Here is a 14,705-nt window from a genome sequence, read left to right as displayed (position 1 = left end):
CAAAAATAAATAAACATTAAAAAAAAATTCTCCTAGAGAGGAAAAGCTGAGACACACACCCACCATCCAGAGGGACTGACGGCAGACCACAGCCCCATGCCTCTGAAGGCTTTCCCTATCCCCACCTAGCCCCCCAGGAGTAAGAAACAGGCTTCACAGCAAGTTGGGGAGACTGGGAGAAAAGAGGAAGAGCCGGTCACACCACCCCCAGCCCTCAGCCACCCCACTGTAGACCACCAAACCCAAAGCTGGCTGAGTCACAGGACGGAAGAAGCTTCCAGCTGGATGAGAGTCAAGTTCTGACTATTGCACTGCATTAGATTCATTTAATATTAAAACAGGAGGTTTAAGTATCTTAAGAGTGATCAGAGGGACTCCTGGGTGGCTCAGTCGGTTAAGCATCTGACTTCGGCTCAGGTTCACGAGTTCAAACCCCACGTCAGGTTCTGTGCCGACAACTCAGAGCCTGGAACCTCCTTTGGATTCTGTGTCTCCCTCTCTCTCTGCCCCTCCCCAGCTTGTACTCTGTCTCTCTCTCTCTCAAAACTAAAATGAAACAAAAATAAGTAAATAAAGACTGATCAGAAAAGCCAAGAATCTGTCCGTTTCATTCAGGAAGCAAGGAGAAACAGGTCCACAGAGTGGGCTTAACAAGCCAGGGGGGGAAGCATACAGTTGTGTTCTGCCCGCCCCCTCTCCAGTCCAGCTTGTTCCGTAATCTGGGCACACGGCCGAGGGTGAAATGCGTTCATTAAATGCTATGAAGGTGCACTTCTCAGACATTGCCACTGTGTCTAGTGTGTTGCATTTCATTTCACAACTGTTTCTCTTTTTCTGCACATAACACAAAGGAAATGCAAACATATGTGTTTAGAGAACACTGAGTTTCTAAACAGACATATCACCAGGCTGCCATCTTGCCGTGGTAAATTTTAATGCTTCGACCACCAGCAGGGTCCCTGAATTGTGAGTGAAAAACTACTATAATCGATAGAAAATATAAGGTGTCTACTTCACATCTTTTATTCTGATTCCTTTTAGGAAAAGTCCTTAGAAATTTAAAAGCTTCCCCAAATGGCAGGCCATACCATTTTCCAGAATGCTGAACTGAATCAATTTAGTCGACAGAGTTCTCAATATTTATCTTCAAAGAGCTATATCTAGTTATCTTGTTTTTAAAAATCTATCAGAAAATGAGAACGGAGTTTTTAAACATCAACTAGTAGACTGAAAAAGCTCCTTGACAGCTGAACCTAAAAGAAACACATTACAGGCATTCTTGCGTTTGGAGGAGATTCAGGGCGGGCCCCCGACATGCGGGCTGTGGCGGTGGCACCTCAAGAACTCAGCATCAGTGCGCTGACAGCTCATCAAGCAATGTTATGGCTCCAGCCTGTGGTTAGCCTGCTGTTCTAGAACTTGTTTAACATCAGACACTGAAGCAATAAAAATCAGGGGTTTATTTCCCCAAGGTCTACAAATTAGGCAATATTATTCAGTAGATTAGCTCAGCCTGATGGGTCATCCAAGACCATCCCAGCACATAATGTGTGTCTGATGAATGTTAATTTTTAACATGAGAACAATATTGAATGAGAACTATTGCCTTTGACCAGACACACAGAAGTGAGTTCACTGTATCTTATGGATAGATGTATTCGCTGTTGCTACATTAACACCTCTAAACACATACAAGGAATGCCATTTGCAGTTTGCCTCTCTTAAATAACTATGCAGAGAAATAACATAGTACTTCCAAAAGATATTGAAAACATACTATGTGTTCCACGTAGGAAATTGTGTATACCAAATTCTTTTTTCTTTGCTCTTGCGTCTGGACTGCAGAAATTGTTTCGTTCCAGCTTCTGTATTAATGTCTGGGCAAGGATGAAATCTGGGAAGGAGGAGAGAGAAATCGTTTTTCAGAAAGGAATGACATCAGATTTGTATTTTGGCCGTTTTGTTTTTGTTTCTATTTATTTTGACAGAGAAAGACTGGGGAAGGGGTAGAGAGAGAGAGGAAGGGAGAGAGAGAATCCCAAGCAGGCTCCGTGCTACTCACATGGTGAGTTGATGTGGGGCTCGAACTCACCAACCTTGAGATCATCATCTAAGCCAAAAATAAGATCAGACGCTTAACTGACTGAGCCACCCAGGAGCCCCCTGATTTGTATTTTTTGGAGAAAATTCTAGCAGAGCTTCAAAATAGATTTGCAATAAGACTGAAAACAGGAAGGTACACTTCCAGTTGTCTAGACAAGAGACAGTAAGGCAAGAGAGGGTGAGGGTTGAAAGTAAGAGACAGTCATGAGAGACAAAGCTGAGAGATTACAGATGAAGCGAAGTGCGTAAATTAACAAATTGAGAGAAGATGAAATCAAATTTAGGTGAAGAAATTGGACTAATTAATTGCTCTTTGAGTCTCAGTTTTCACAATTCTAAAATGGGGATGGGACAATATGTTCCCCCGGCCTCATCACAAGGTTCTTGTAAGAAATAAAATAGGTCTCACTGGGTTTCAGAAGCAATCCACAAGTATTGGTTGTTAGTTTTTGCTGTAATTGTTTTGTTTTGTTTTGTTAATGTGAATTTATTTTTGAGAGAGAGACAGATTGTGAGTCAGGGAGGGGAAGAGAGACAGGGAGACACAGAATCTGAAGCAGGCTCCAGGCTCTGAGCTGTCAGCACAGAGCCTGATGTGGGGGTCGAACTCATGGAGTATGAGATCACAACCTGAGCCAAAGTCAGATGCTCAACCGACTGAGCCAACCAGGCACCCCGCTGTAATTGATTTTTTAAAATTCCATGTGCTGGGGTGCGTGGGTGCCTCAGTTAAGCATGGGACTTGGGCTCAGGTTATGATATCACAGTTGGTGGTTCGAACCCCAAATCAGGCTCTCTACTGTCAGCACAAAGCCTGCTTCGGATCCTCTGTCTCCATCTCTCTGCCCCTCCCTCCCTCTCTCCCTCTCTCTCTCTCTCTCTCTCTCTCTCTCTCACTGTCTCTCTCCCTCTCAAAAATAAACATTTTAAAAAATTATAAAAAAGAAAGAAAATGTTTAATTAAAAAAAAAAAGAACCGCCCTAAGAAAAATCCATGCAAAAGGGTCACCGACAGATGAAGTTGAGGGTCGTTTGGGCAACAAATGTACACCGTGTATTTGCTACATGCCGGGCACTACTCTTCTAGACCTGATAACAGCTGTCACGAAAAAGCCTTGCCCTCACAAAGCTCCCACTTGCAAAACAAACGCAGGAGGAGCCGTCGGGAGCCCACCCTGCCTCTGACGGGGCAGAAACAGGGCAGGAGGGGGGGCTGCCGATTTGCAGGGAGCCACGTGGCAGCTGCGGGTGTGGAGCCCAGTCGGGGTGGGCTGTGGGGAGACACTGTCGTGGAGGCGTGTGAGGAGCTGTGGCGGAGGGAGGAGAGCGTGGGTTTGGAGGCCCCATCATCGAGGTCAGAGCTGGATCAGAAGCTTCAGAGGCCCTGGGGGTCGAGAGCGGAGAGGCCGCCGGCCAAGAGCTGCAGAGGGGCAGGTACCGCTCGGCAAGGAGGAAGGAGTCGGTGAGGGGACCAGACGATACGGTGGGAAAACAGGAGAGGAAAACTGAAGAGATGAGAGGACAGAGTGGAAGCTAGGACTTGCTTGCTAAGAAATCACGTACGCTCCTTTAGGCAGCCTTTCATCTTACTTTAAAATTAACTTAACTGGCAAAAATCAAACTTTATACAGACTCCGCATATACATAAGCGGCATCTAAGAAAACCGTACCCAACCTTTTCGCATTTTCAGACCCAAAACTAATAATCAGTCATGACGGACTATTAAAAGAATATCAGATTCTCTAAAATGAGCATATCAACACCTGACTAATTGGTTTCTGAAGAAAGTGGTGAGCAGTTTCTTTCTGACGTCGATACGTCATGCTACGTTTCATCGTTCAGGGCAACGTCATCCAGTGGAATTTTACTCCCACACCTTTCTGCACAGAAGAGAAAGATTGAATGGTGGCCCCCAAAGACGTCCACCCCCTAGCCCCCAGCACCTGTAAAGATGTCAGCTTCCGCAGAAAAAAGATGTGATTGAAGTAAGGCTCTTGAGATGGGGAGAGGATCCCGGATGATGCAGCTGGGCCCAATGCAATCGCAAGGCACCTTGTAAGAGGGAAACAGGAGGGCCAGAGTCAGAGGTGGCAATGTGATGAAGGAAGCGGAGGTTGTAGTGATCTGTGGCCACAAGCCAAGAAACGTGGGCAGCCTCTAGACGCTGGAAAAAAGCAAAGAAATATATTCTCCTCCAGAGCCTCCCGAAGGAACCGGCTCCGCTAACACCTTGATTTTAGCCAATGGAAACGAATTTTGGGCTTCTGACGTCCAGAATGGTTAAGATAATGACCGTGCACTGCTCCAGAGTCACTGAGCGTGTGGTCATTTGTTACAGCAGTGAGAGGAAACTGACACACCTAATAAACATTTTTAGAGGAAGAGAGACCCTTAAAGTCAGGTGAGTGAATTGTCAAGATTTCTAAAACTTCAGGGATTCCTTGTACAGACTATCAGAAACCAAAACAAATCACAAAAAGCAAACCTATTCTCTGGAGTACATTAATAATCGACATGCCCACTGTCATGTTGCTGTTGATGGCATAGCGATTGCCACCCTCGGGTCTACTCCAGGAGAATTTTGTGCACGTGTGGCCTCAGAAACCCCTGGGTGTTGAGATTTGTTTAATTTTCCATATTTGTTCAGATTCATACAATACCTTTTCTTCTTCCAAGTTTAAGTATTCTGTAAGAACTTGACCCACGATAACAGAAAACACTGGCTACGGGCACCAGGTGAATGATTGTTCCCTGCGCTACCCAAGCCATCAGCACAGCCTTGCACACAGCGGGTGCTCAATAAATGTCTGTTCAATAAATGAGCAGAGTGAGGCACAGCCCCCAGTGGGGGAGCCACAGCAGGGGAAGGTCCATCAGTCTGCTCATTCCCCTTGCTGCCTTTGCCCACTGCGGGCCTCAGCAAGAGCACCTGCTTGACGTCTCCGCCGGATGTCTGAGTACCGCGGGTGACAGCATCCTGCTGTCTCTGGCTTACTCCTCACCCTCAGTGACGGATGTCAAAGATGGTGTCAAAAGTCCTCCTCCACTTTCATCTGTGACCCTCCCGCAAATGCCCGCTTTTGAAGTCAATATAAATGTGACGTGTCTCATGCCTCCTGAACATCCTGCAAGGAACCTTCCTTGCAGGGCTTGAACGGGCAGTGCCGTGGGACTCCAGCCCACGAACGTGCAACGTGGACTCCAGCAAACGTGACAGGATCCTGGCTGCTGCAGGCATGGACACCTGCAACAGACACCAGTGCTAGCCCCCAGAGCGTGTGAGGCTTTGTCAAGCGTGGAGGGTGATAGCTAAGTGGGGAAGACTCTCACGCTAAGCTCCCTGAGCTCGGCATGCAGCCTCCCGGACGCCCCAGATTTAGTGAGGTGTCATTATCCCCTCGGTGCATGGGGAACTCATGCCGCTGAGGTTAAGTAATGTGTCCCGAGGTCACACAACCATTCCAAAGCAGGGCCAGGACCCACAATCAGCCGGCTGGCTCCAGAGGCCCTCTCCCCACACTGCCTCCTCATGAGCCTGGCAAGGAGTCAGCTAAGCGAATCAGGAAACAGGAATCTTAACTCCAGAAATTATGTTTACGTGCTAATTTTCAAGAGCCCTGACATCACATTAAGAAAAAAGTTGGGTTTTCAAGATTAACGCTGGTGCCGCTTTTCTGGTCATATTTAGACCATATAGAACCTCAGAAAGTTGGTGTCACTTTAAAATGAAAAGTGACCATATTCACATATTTCACACAGGATTTCATTAAGGATAGAGCTAGTTCAACATAAATAAAGTAGAATAACAGTTTAAATGACACTTCTTTCCAGAAGGTCAAGAGAACAGTTTAGTTTATACATTTGTAATTTATCGTTCCTTTTCTTTCTCTCTCTTTTTTTCTTGGTAGTATCCATTAGGTTGCAATGCTTGGATTTTCCCTACAGGTAGACAAATATGTCCCTGATTCCGAGGAAAATTAATCACTTAAAATTTCCTTAAAATTCAGTTTCCCACAACAAAATATCCCTGAAATGACTCATCTACTTCTGGTCATTGAAAACAAAAACAAAAACAAAACAAAACTCATTTCCTCTATTTGGAAAAAAAAAAAATGTAATGGCAAATAAAACCTATCTATAGCAATTTCTTAAGCACAAACGACACAAAGGACTCATAAATACACAAATTTGGTATTTCTAATACTTTCACTACTTGTGCGGTACCTGCTAAAACTATTCCTAACAAAATCACAAACAAGTAAAATATGTTTATATGGCATACCTAGTAGAAATTATCATAATTTTAGGAGATCTAAAGACTACAGTGTTATAAATGCATCAACATCACTCATGTAAAATATTGGTCATTACTTTAATAATCTTCATACAATCTTTTTATCAGAGTCCTGTCAGCTAACATATTTCCACTGGACTCAGCCGAGCCATTCTTTCTGTATCCGAAAAGTGGGTCCTGTGGAAAATCATACTGTTTGGTCAGTAGATTTTTTCAATGAGATCACTGCCTTATATTAATGTGATTTTTTACATATTGTGTGTGTGTATCTATATCTATATCTATATCTATATCTATATCTATATCTATATCTATATCCTCACAGGGAACCTACTTTATTCAAGATCATTCTTAATCCTTTGCATCAAGAAGATTTTGACCACAAGACTTTGAATCATCTATTTATTTTTGGATGGGGAAGAAGGGTCAAAAACGTGAAGACTTCTGTTTTGTGGTTCTCTATTCAATCTATAGAGTATTCACGAAACCTTTTTCCTAACACAGTTGTTTTCATTTGTGAGTCAGAAAAAACATAAGCCACTATCTATTCTTTCCAAAATAAAGAAAAGTAACATAAAAAGATAGCATTCAATAAGGAAAGGCTCAAGATCTTGCCTATCAAACTAGTACATTTGAAGGAAGAAGGCAGAGCGCACGTCTATGCCATGAGGGAGAAAACATCATCTGATCTTTATACTTTGTCATTTATTTCCTCCATGAATATTTATTTAGTACCTACATATATCAGGCTCTGCTTTTGTGGCTAGGAACACGATGCAAACAAACACAGAAAGCTGCTGCCCTGACTTTTGCATCTTCTGGAAATGAATAAATAAAACCCAGCCCCCCTTCAATTAGCAAGCTCTGTCAGCCCCGTAATGATCATTATGAGATCCTCCTAAAAGTAATTTTTAAACAACACTCTTTTCAAGGAATGTGTGTTGATTCAGCGGGTCCCGGGTGGGGCCTGGGTATCATCTATTTAAAAGCTCCTCAAGGCAGTGGACTGTGCAGACACACACACAGTTGAAAAAGCTGAAAACCTCTTAGCGTTGTTTCTTCTCTGGGCTCTTTCATAAATGATGATTTCTTTATCCTTTTTTGACCCAGAATATACTTCCCAATGTTACAGAAAAGGTAGAATTGGACCCCGCAAATTAGGAGCCACTGGCAGACCCTAGCAATTCTTGCCAATCTCTCAGTGCCCCCGGGGACAGTGGCTGGTGGGGAGTAGGAGCCATATCCACAGTGCCGGGGGAAATATGGTTCCGCTAACCCCATCCGCCTTCTCCCGCCATCTGCTACATGAAGTGGGCAGTTCAAAGCATGAATGAGAATTTGTGTCCACCGGGGGGAAATGCCAGAATTGTGCCTTTTCATGAAAATGACTATAACCAATTTGTATCTTATTTACTTTGGTATTGGTAAGAACAATTTTATAATCTATCCATTCTTATTCAGAAATTTAGGAGATATCTAGATTTTAAGAACACAGTCATGGATTTTATTATTATTAATATTGGCTTTGGCCAATATTACAATGGTAAAATAGTATTATATAATCAAAATCATGAAGTATTAAAGCTTCAAGTTTAAGTAAGAGTTATCTTTTAATTGATCAGTTTTTAGTGTGACATATATAATAAAATTGTATATAGTGTGTGATAGATATATAGATTAGATATAGATATAGATAAAAAATACCTGGGGCACCTGGGTGCTCAGTTGGTTATCTGTCCAACTCTATTTCAGCTCAGGTCACGATCTCATGGTTCGTGAGTTCGAACCCCACGTCGGGCTCTGCGCTGTCAGTGTGGAAACTGCTTGGGATTCTGTCTCTCCCTCTCTCTGCCCCTCCCTTTCTCTCTCAATCTCTCTCTCTCTCTCTCAAAGTAAAAAAATAAACTTTAAAAAAATAAATAAAATTCTTACAATATGAGAATTTTATGTCCCATAACTTGCTTTGGTTGAAAATGTAATTTTAACAAGAGGTAGTTTATGAGCATGAAAGTTGACAATGTACCGTAAGTTATAATGAATCAGACCGGGTGGAAAAGTCTCACAGCGTGTATACTATGGTCTGACCAATCCTGACATTTAGCTTATTGACCTCATATCACATTATTTTAGCCTCATATCATGTTATTTTAAAACGATTTCATAAGCATCAAGACATACCCAACGCAGCATGCAGCACTTTTGAAGATAGAATCTCTCCCTACCCTTCAAGAGCTTCCAAATTAAGCAAAACTAAATATTTTGAATTGCTGTCTGGGAGAACAAAGGGGAGCTTATAGTTCTTGATAAAAACCACATACGCGTCTATAATCTGGAATTTGTCAGAGACCACTAATAATTTCCTTTTCTCCATGCCTTCATTTCTTCATTCCTTCTGCAAACATTTATCTCACTCCTAGGACTTCAAGACCCAAGGCTGAACGAGACAGACAGGGTCCCCCCCTACACAGAGTTCAGACTACCGCAATTGAAAGTTGCACCTCAAACTTCAGTTTGTTTTCCTGCAGAACAATCCAGGGTGTGCACAAACGCCATAAACAGCAATGGGGGTTTAGCCAAAACCCGGCAGACATCGAGAACTGATAACAATGGTGGAGAGTCTTGATTTCATAGTAATCGTAAAGCATGACCATCTGGAGGCGAAAAGTGGAAAGACTTTTTTGTAAAATTCAAATTATACTATTTAAATATCCGAAACTAGCATTAACAAATAACTGCACTTAGGAGGGACAATTAGTTCTTTGAAGCATGGTACCGTTTAGTACCTGAGCAGGTCTAGCAACATGTTCTTTATGGTGTTTAGAAATACCGTGGCTGTTGACTGCATTACCCCCAAACCTGATCCTCCCCAGAGCCCAGGAAAAGGAGGCATTATGTTTCACCAGTATTCCTTCTTCAGCTTCGGTTAATTCACTGACTCAAGAATCGGTGTTAAGAGACACTACATGCCACCTGCTAAACGATTCTGATACCGACTTCAGACCGCACCAAACACTCCCTAGGAACAGAACACCTAAGTCAGCACGTCGACTCTTTGAGACCAGCAAGGCTGCATCGGGTAGGCTCTGCAGGATCTGAAGGCAGAGCAATTAGGCTGATGTTGGAAGCCACTCAACCCTAAACCCCTTTTCGGAGCCTCTGAGCTTCTGGGAAAGAGCCTCACACAATTCATCCAGTTGAATTCAATATGCGACAGTGCAAGGTTAACAAAAGAACCCTTATAAGTTACCCGCTTCACCACACAGAACTCGGACATAGGACCCAGGATGTTAGCCAGTGGGCTCCAAGGCCCTGAAATATGGGGAACACAGATAAATGAGCTTCCTGCTGCCAAAGAAACTCTTGGGACCAAAGATTCTGAAATGACACAATAATGTTCCCATAAATACTTGAGTCGCCCCACACTTAAAAACAATACAATCAATTTCACCGACTTATCAACAAGACAGTCTAACCTATACTTTTACAGTAATTCTGTAAATATACCATTTAAATATTTTTGAGTTCTTACTGTTTCTGGGTACTAAATAAAAATAGTCAGTAGATTTTGTAAATAAAGTTCTTGATCTAGCATTCTTAACTGAAACCAAAGTAACTTGCAAAAATACAAATGAGGCTTTCAGTTTGTTCTTAGGGCTTGAGGTGGAAAACTCCCCCGCCTTCTGTCCTCCCATGATTAGTGGCAACGCGCATTCTTAGGGGATGTTGTAAGGGCAGTGCCCAAGGACTCTGAATGCTTAATTGGAAATCTCATTTGGTCATTCTGAATTGTTAGTGCAAAATGGTATCTCTTATAATCCGCTATCACATATGAAGGAAAACTAGTAAAAGGATTATGTACATTCCATGACCACATTCTCCGTTGTGTGATCAGACAAGACAAGCAACTATTTTAAACAAGGTTTTTCCTGGAAAATCCAACAGCTTTACTACACAACCGAATTAAATGTTTATGCATTTTATATTACAGAGACACTGTACTTCTGAAAGAACACACAAAACTGTATTTTTTCTCTCCTGGCTTACAATTTAATGCTGCTAAAGCTGTCGAAGAAGAAAATACTCTTATCTGATAACAAAGTCCTTGTGGGTTTTCTGCCTTTGAGAAACGTAAAAGAACAGTCCATAGTTGTGAAATGCAATTCCAGCATGCAGACAAAACCATGGATTTAAACACATTTACCACCTAGGTGGTAGTAGTCCAGTAAAATGAGCTTGCTACCCCTGAAAAAGACTTCGCTTGAATTTCAAGTTTTGGAAGCTCCGTTTTCATATATACATAACAGTTTTCATTGTTTTGCATGCACTGTCACTTTTCCCGCTATGTATTCTCGTTACATAAAGTGACCTTACCTGGGATTTCCCACACAGCCTAAGCAATTTAGATGAGATTAATTAAACTTTTTAATGTTCATTTATTTTTGAGAGAGAGAGAGAGAAGGAGACAGAGAGAGAGAGAGAGAGACAAAGCATGAGCGGGGGAGGGGCAGAGAGAGAAGACGACACAGAATCCGAAGCAGGCTCCAGGCTCCCAGCTGTCAGCACAGACCCCAATGCGGGGCTCAAACTCACAAACCTGGAGATTATCACCTGAGTTGAAGTCAGACGCTCAACTGACTGAGCCACCCAGGCAACCCAAGATCAAGTATTATTTTTTTTAATGGTGGTAGAGTTTCCACTACTGGCAAAATCGAGATATTTTTGCGATGCTCTTACCAAGAACAATTAGGAAACCCAGACAGAATATAATAAAAGTGGGTTTGAAGGTGTCAGATCTCTCCCAAGGCACTGAGTGTCTTCAGAGCTAAGAGAAGAAAGCTGTGGGAACCCAAGAGAAGTAAGCAGAACATCTGGGGCCACTTCTACCCTCGAGGCAATTGTAGATTTAGAAAGCAAAAACAGTGGCTGACAGGTTAAGAAGATGAGCAGAGCTTTTGACAATTTAAGGGCTTAAGGACTATTGAAAGAGCAGACCTAGGCCGGCTGACTCCATTTTGTTCTGTGTCCTCCATCTTGTTCTGTGTCCTCCATCTTGAGTGACTATGTCCCCGACATGGCCGCAGAAAGAAATTCCCGCTCAAACCTCAGACCACGCCTCCTCCCCTTGGGTAACTTCCCGATCAAACCACGCCCGCAACCTAAGTAACGGGACTCTGACCCTTCCCCAGCCAATCAGCTAAGGCCACGACCATTACCTCACCTACTACCCCTAGGCCCCTATAAAACCTTTGTGCTTTTGAAACTCGCTGTCTCTCTCCGGTATCTCACCGCTGCATCGGTGCAGGTAGGGGAATGAGCTTGAGCTAGCTCGAATAAAGGCTCTTTGCTTTTGCATCGGACTCAGCTCCCTGGTGGTCTTTGAGGATCACGAATTCTGGGCATAACACTATAACTGGCATTTCTGAGTCTGCCCGGGAGGAAGAGCCCTTGTCAGCACCCTCAGGTTGTGGTTGGGACCACAACTGCTAGATCCTTAGAAGAAGAGTAAACCAAAAATAGACAACTCTAAAAAAAGACTGGAGCCCAGGGGTGCCGAGTGGCTCAGTCGGTTAAGCGTCCAACTTTGGCTCAGGTCATGATCTCACGGTTCATATGTTCGAGCCCCGTGTCAGGCTCTGAGCTGGCAGTGCAGAGCCTGCTTGGGGTTCTCTCTCTTACCCACTCTCTCTGCCCCTCCCTGACTCGTGCTTTCTTTCTATAAATAAATAACTTAAAAAAAAAAAGATTGGAGCCCAGCTGTGAACCATCTCATTCTCTGACAAAGTCAGGATCTTTCCTTACCCAGCTGTCTGTCGAGGACAAGAGGGAAACCTCTCTAGAGGAAGACAACATCATGCAGAGCCTCAAATTATCACTAAAAATGTTGTATATAACATCTGGCACGCATTCAAAAATAACCAGAACTTAAGAGAAATCTGGAAAATTCCTTAGCCACGTGATCAAAACAGCCATCCCTAATGAAGGGACAGTCTGCGATCACAGGCCTCCTTAGTGATGCACCAAGAGGGACACAATCTCTGTTATACAGTGCTTCTGCCAAATGAGTGGAACCTGATTCTACTCAATCAAACCCAAATAGAGAAACCTTCTCTAAAACAACTGGCCTGGCCTGGCGTCATCAAAACCGTCAATGTTACAAAACAAAGAACGGCTGAGAAAATATCTCACATTAAAGAAAATTAAAGAGACGGGACAAATAAATGCAAGAGGCGACCCTGGCTGGGTCAGGGATAAGGGAAAAATAGAAGAGATTGCAACGAAGGACATAATAGGAAAATTGGTGAAATTGGAATGTAGATTGTATTCAGACAAAACTGTAATATCAGTATTAAATTTCTTCAACTTGACCCTTGTGTTGCAGTTGTGTAAAAGAATGTCTTTGTTCTTAAAACACATATGCTGAAGTAGTTAGGGGGGAAAGGTTATGATGACGGCAACATATTCCCAAAAATACTATGCAACAAAAGCAGTACTAACAATAATATGGTGAGGGAGAGAGGGAGAAATGGTAAAATGTTAACAGCAACATTAGGTGAAGGTCTTATTCTCTGTGTTATTCTCGCAACTTCCCAGCAGACTTGGAATTTTTTCAACAGAAAAGCTCAAAAGGGTATAAGCAAACTGTACAAATTAAATAACACTTTTAATTAACCCACGGATCAGAGAATAAGTCACGAGGCAACTTAGAAAATATCTTGATCTGAGCTAAAATGAAAATACAACATATCAAAATTTGCACACTCTACCCAAAGGTTATGGAAACATTTACAGCTTTAAATGCTTATTATAGAAAAAGTAAAGGCCTAAAATCCTTATCTAAGCTTTGACCTTAAGAAAATACAAAAAGAGGAGTTAACTCAAAGCAAAAGAAAGAAAATAATAAAGATCAGAGCCGCAGTTGGTGAAAAAATAAGTAAATAACAGAAGACAAAAAGGACAAGAGTCAATGAAACCAAAACTGCTTCTTTGAAAAGAAAAAGAAAATTGATAGATCCTTAGCTAGACTGGTCAAGACTAAAACAAGACACAACAGATGGGCACCTGGGTGGCTTAGTCCGTTAAGTGTCTGACTCTTCATTTTGGTTCGGGTCATGGTCTCAACGGTTGTGAGATCTGTCCCCACATAGGGCTCTGTGCTGAGCATGGAGCCTGCTTAGGATTCTCTCTCCCTCTCCCTCTGCCCCTCCCCACCTTGCACACCTGCATGTGTGCTCTCTCAAAAATATAAATAAATAAATAAATAAATAAATGTCACAATGGAAAATAAGGGGGGGGGGAGGACACCACTAAACCAATAATCAAAGAAGAATATTAATGAACTTAAAAGTATAATAAGGAAATGTTATGAAAAGTTTATGTCAACAAATCTAAGAACTTAGATGGAATGAACAAATTCCTTAAAAGATACAACTTACCAAATTCGAGAAGAAATTTTAAAATCTGAATAGACCTATATCGAGTAAAGAATCTGGCATTCCAGAAATACCAAGGCTGTGAGACCAAAATGGAGTGAGCAAGTAGACTGGGAAGAGGGAAGTTTGCGGCCATAACAGGACCGAATCACGTTCACCTGGAGGGTTGTTGGCAGGATTCCATTGGCTTTCCTCTAGGTGAAACGCAGAGTTAATGCAAGATTTTGAGACTAGGAAGACCTATTATCAATTTATTTCAAAGCAATGTCAGCATCACCAACTCCTTAATAAAGAAGATTGCCCGGAGGACCCAACTACCAGGTGTCAAGGTGGAAAAGAGTAAGAACGATTTGCAGGAGTTGAGAGCTTCTGTCCACCAGCCTGCTTGGGGGCATGTGCAGGGGGCAGAGATGAGGCATCAATAACCACGTTGCCACTATGTGATCCTGTGTCCCCTCTTCCACCTCTCCTTTGCTGACGCGTCCGTAAGAAAACGAGTGACCCAAGGTAGACACATCACACACTGTCGTCACATAGCAAGCTGGAATTTTAAAGAAAGAGACAGAAAGCAACAGAGACTGGTAATTGCTAGTATCGGTCATATTAAAGGCAGTGCACTAAAGAGAGGCTTCCAGTTTCCCAGGTCTCCGGAGCCTCCCTTGGTCCTGCCCTTTCAAACAGTTGTTCCAATTCCCTGAAATCCCCTGGCCTCCTTCCAGTGAATTCTCCTTCGTTCAGAATAATTACAGAGTCGGTTTCTGATACTGGAAACCCAAACAACCTCAGCAATTACAAGTAGATTACTCCAAAGCTTCAAACCTTGAAATGCAGTGAATGCAGAAGTTCCTGGGGGGGGGGGGGGGGGGGGGGGGGGGGG

The 14,705-nt window shown here is 42.9% G+C and overlaps 2 long non-coding RNA genes across 2 annotated transcripts in view; one reads left to right on the top strand and one right to left on the bottom strand.

The window, feature by feature from the left end:
* Window positions 1-1,625: 1,625 nt before the first annotated feature.
* LOC125939016 (uncharacterized) overlaps window positions 1,626-14,705 on the bottom strand; it is a 24,510-nt gene continuing 11,430 nt past the window's right edge. Inside the window, exons 2-3 of the long non-coding RNA XR_007462899.1 lie at window positions 4,048-4,268; window positions 1,626-1,894 (exon numbers count right to left, since the gene is read on the bottom strand). This is a non-coding gene — a long non-coding RNA (uncharacterized LOC125939016). The remainder of the gene's footprint in view (window positions 1,895-4,047; window positions 4,269-14,705) is intronic.
* LOC125939015 (uncharacterized) lies at window positions 4,209-8,340 on the top strand. The gene is made up of 2 exons (XR_007462898.1): window positions 4,209-4,505; window positions 8,151-8,340. It is a non-coding gene; the product is annotated as an uncharacterized LOC125939015 (long non-coding RNA).

The sequence above is a fragment of the Panthera uncia genome (genome assembly GCF_023721935.1).
Source record: "Panthera uncia isolate 11264 chromosome B2 unlocalized genomic scaffold, Puncia_PCG_1.0 HiC_scaffold_24, whole genome shotgun sequence".
Classification (NCBI taxonomy): Eukaryota; Metazoa; Chordata; class Mammalia; order Carnivora; family Felidae; genus Panthera; species Panthera uncia.
The sequence above is the reverse complement of the archived record's forward strand: the minus strand, read 5'-3'. Positions and strand labels throughout refer to the sequence as shown.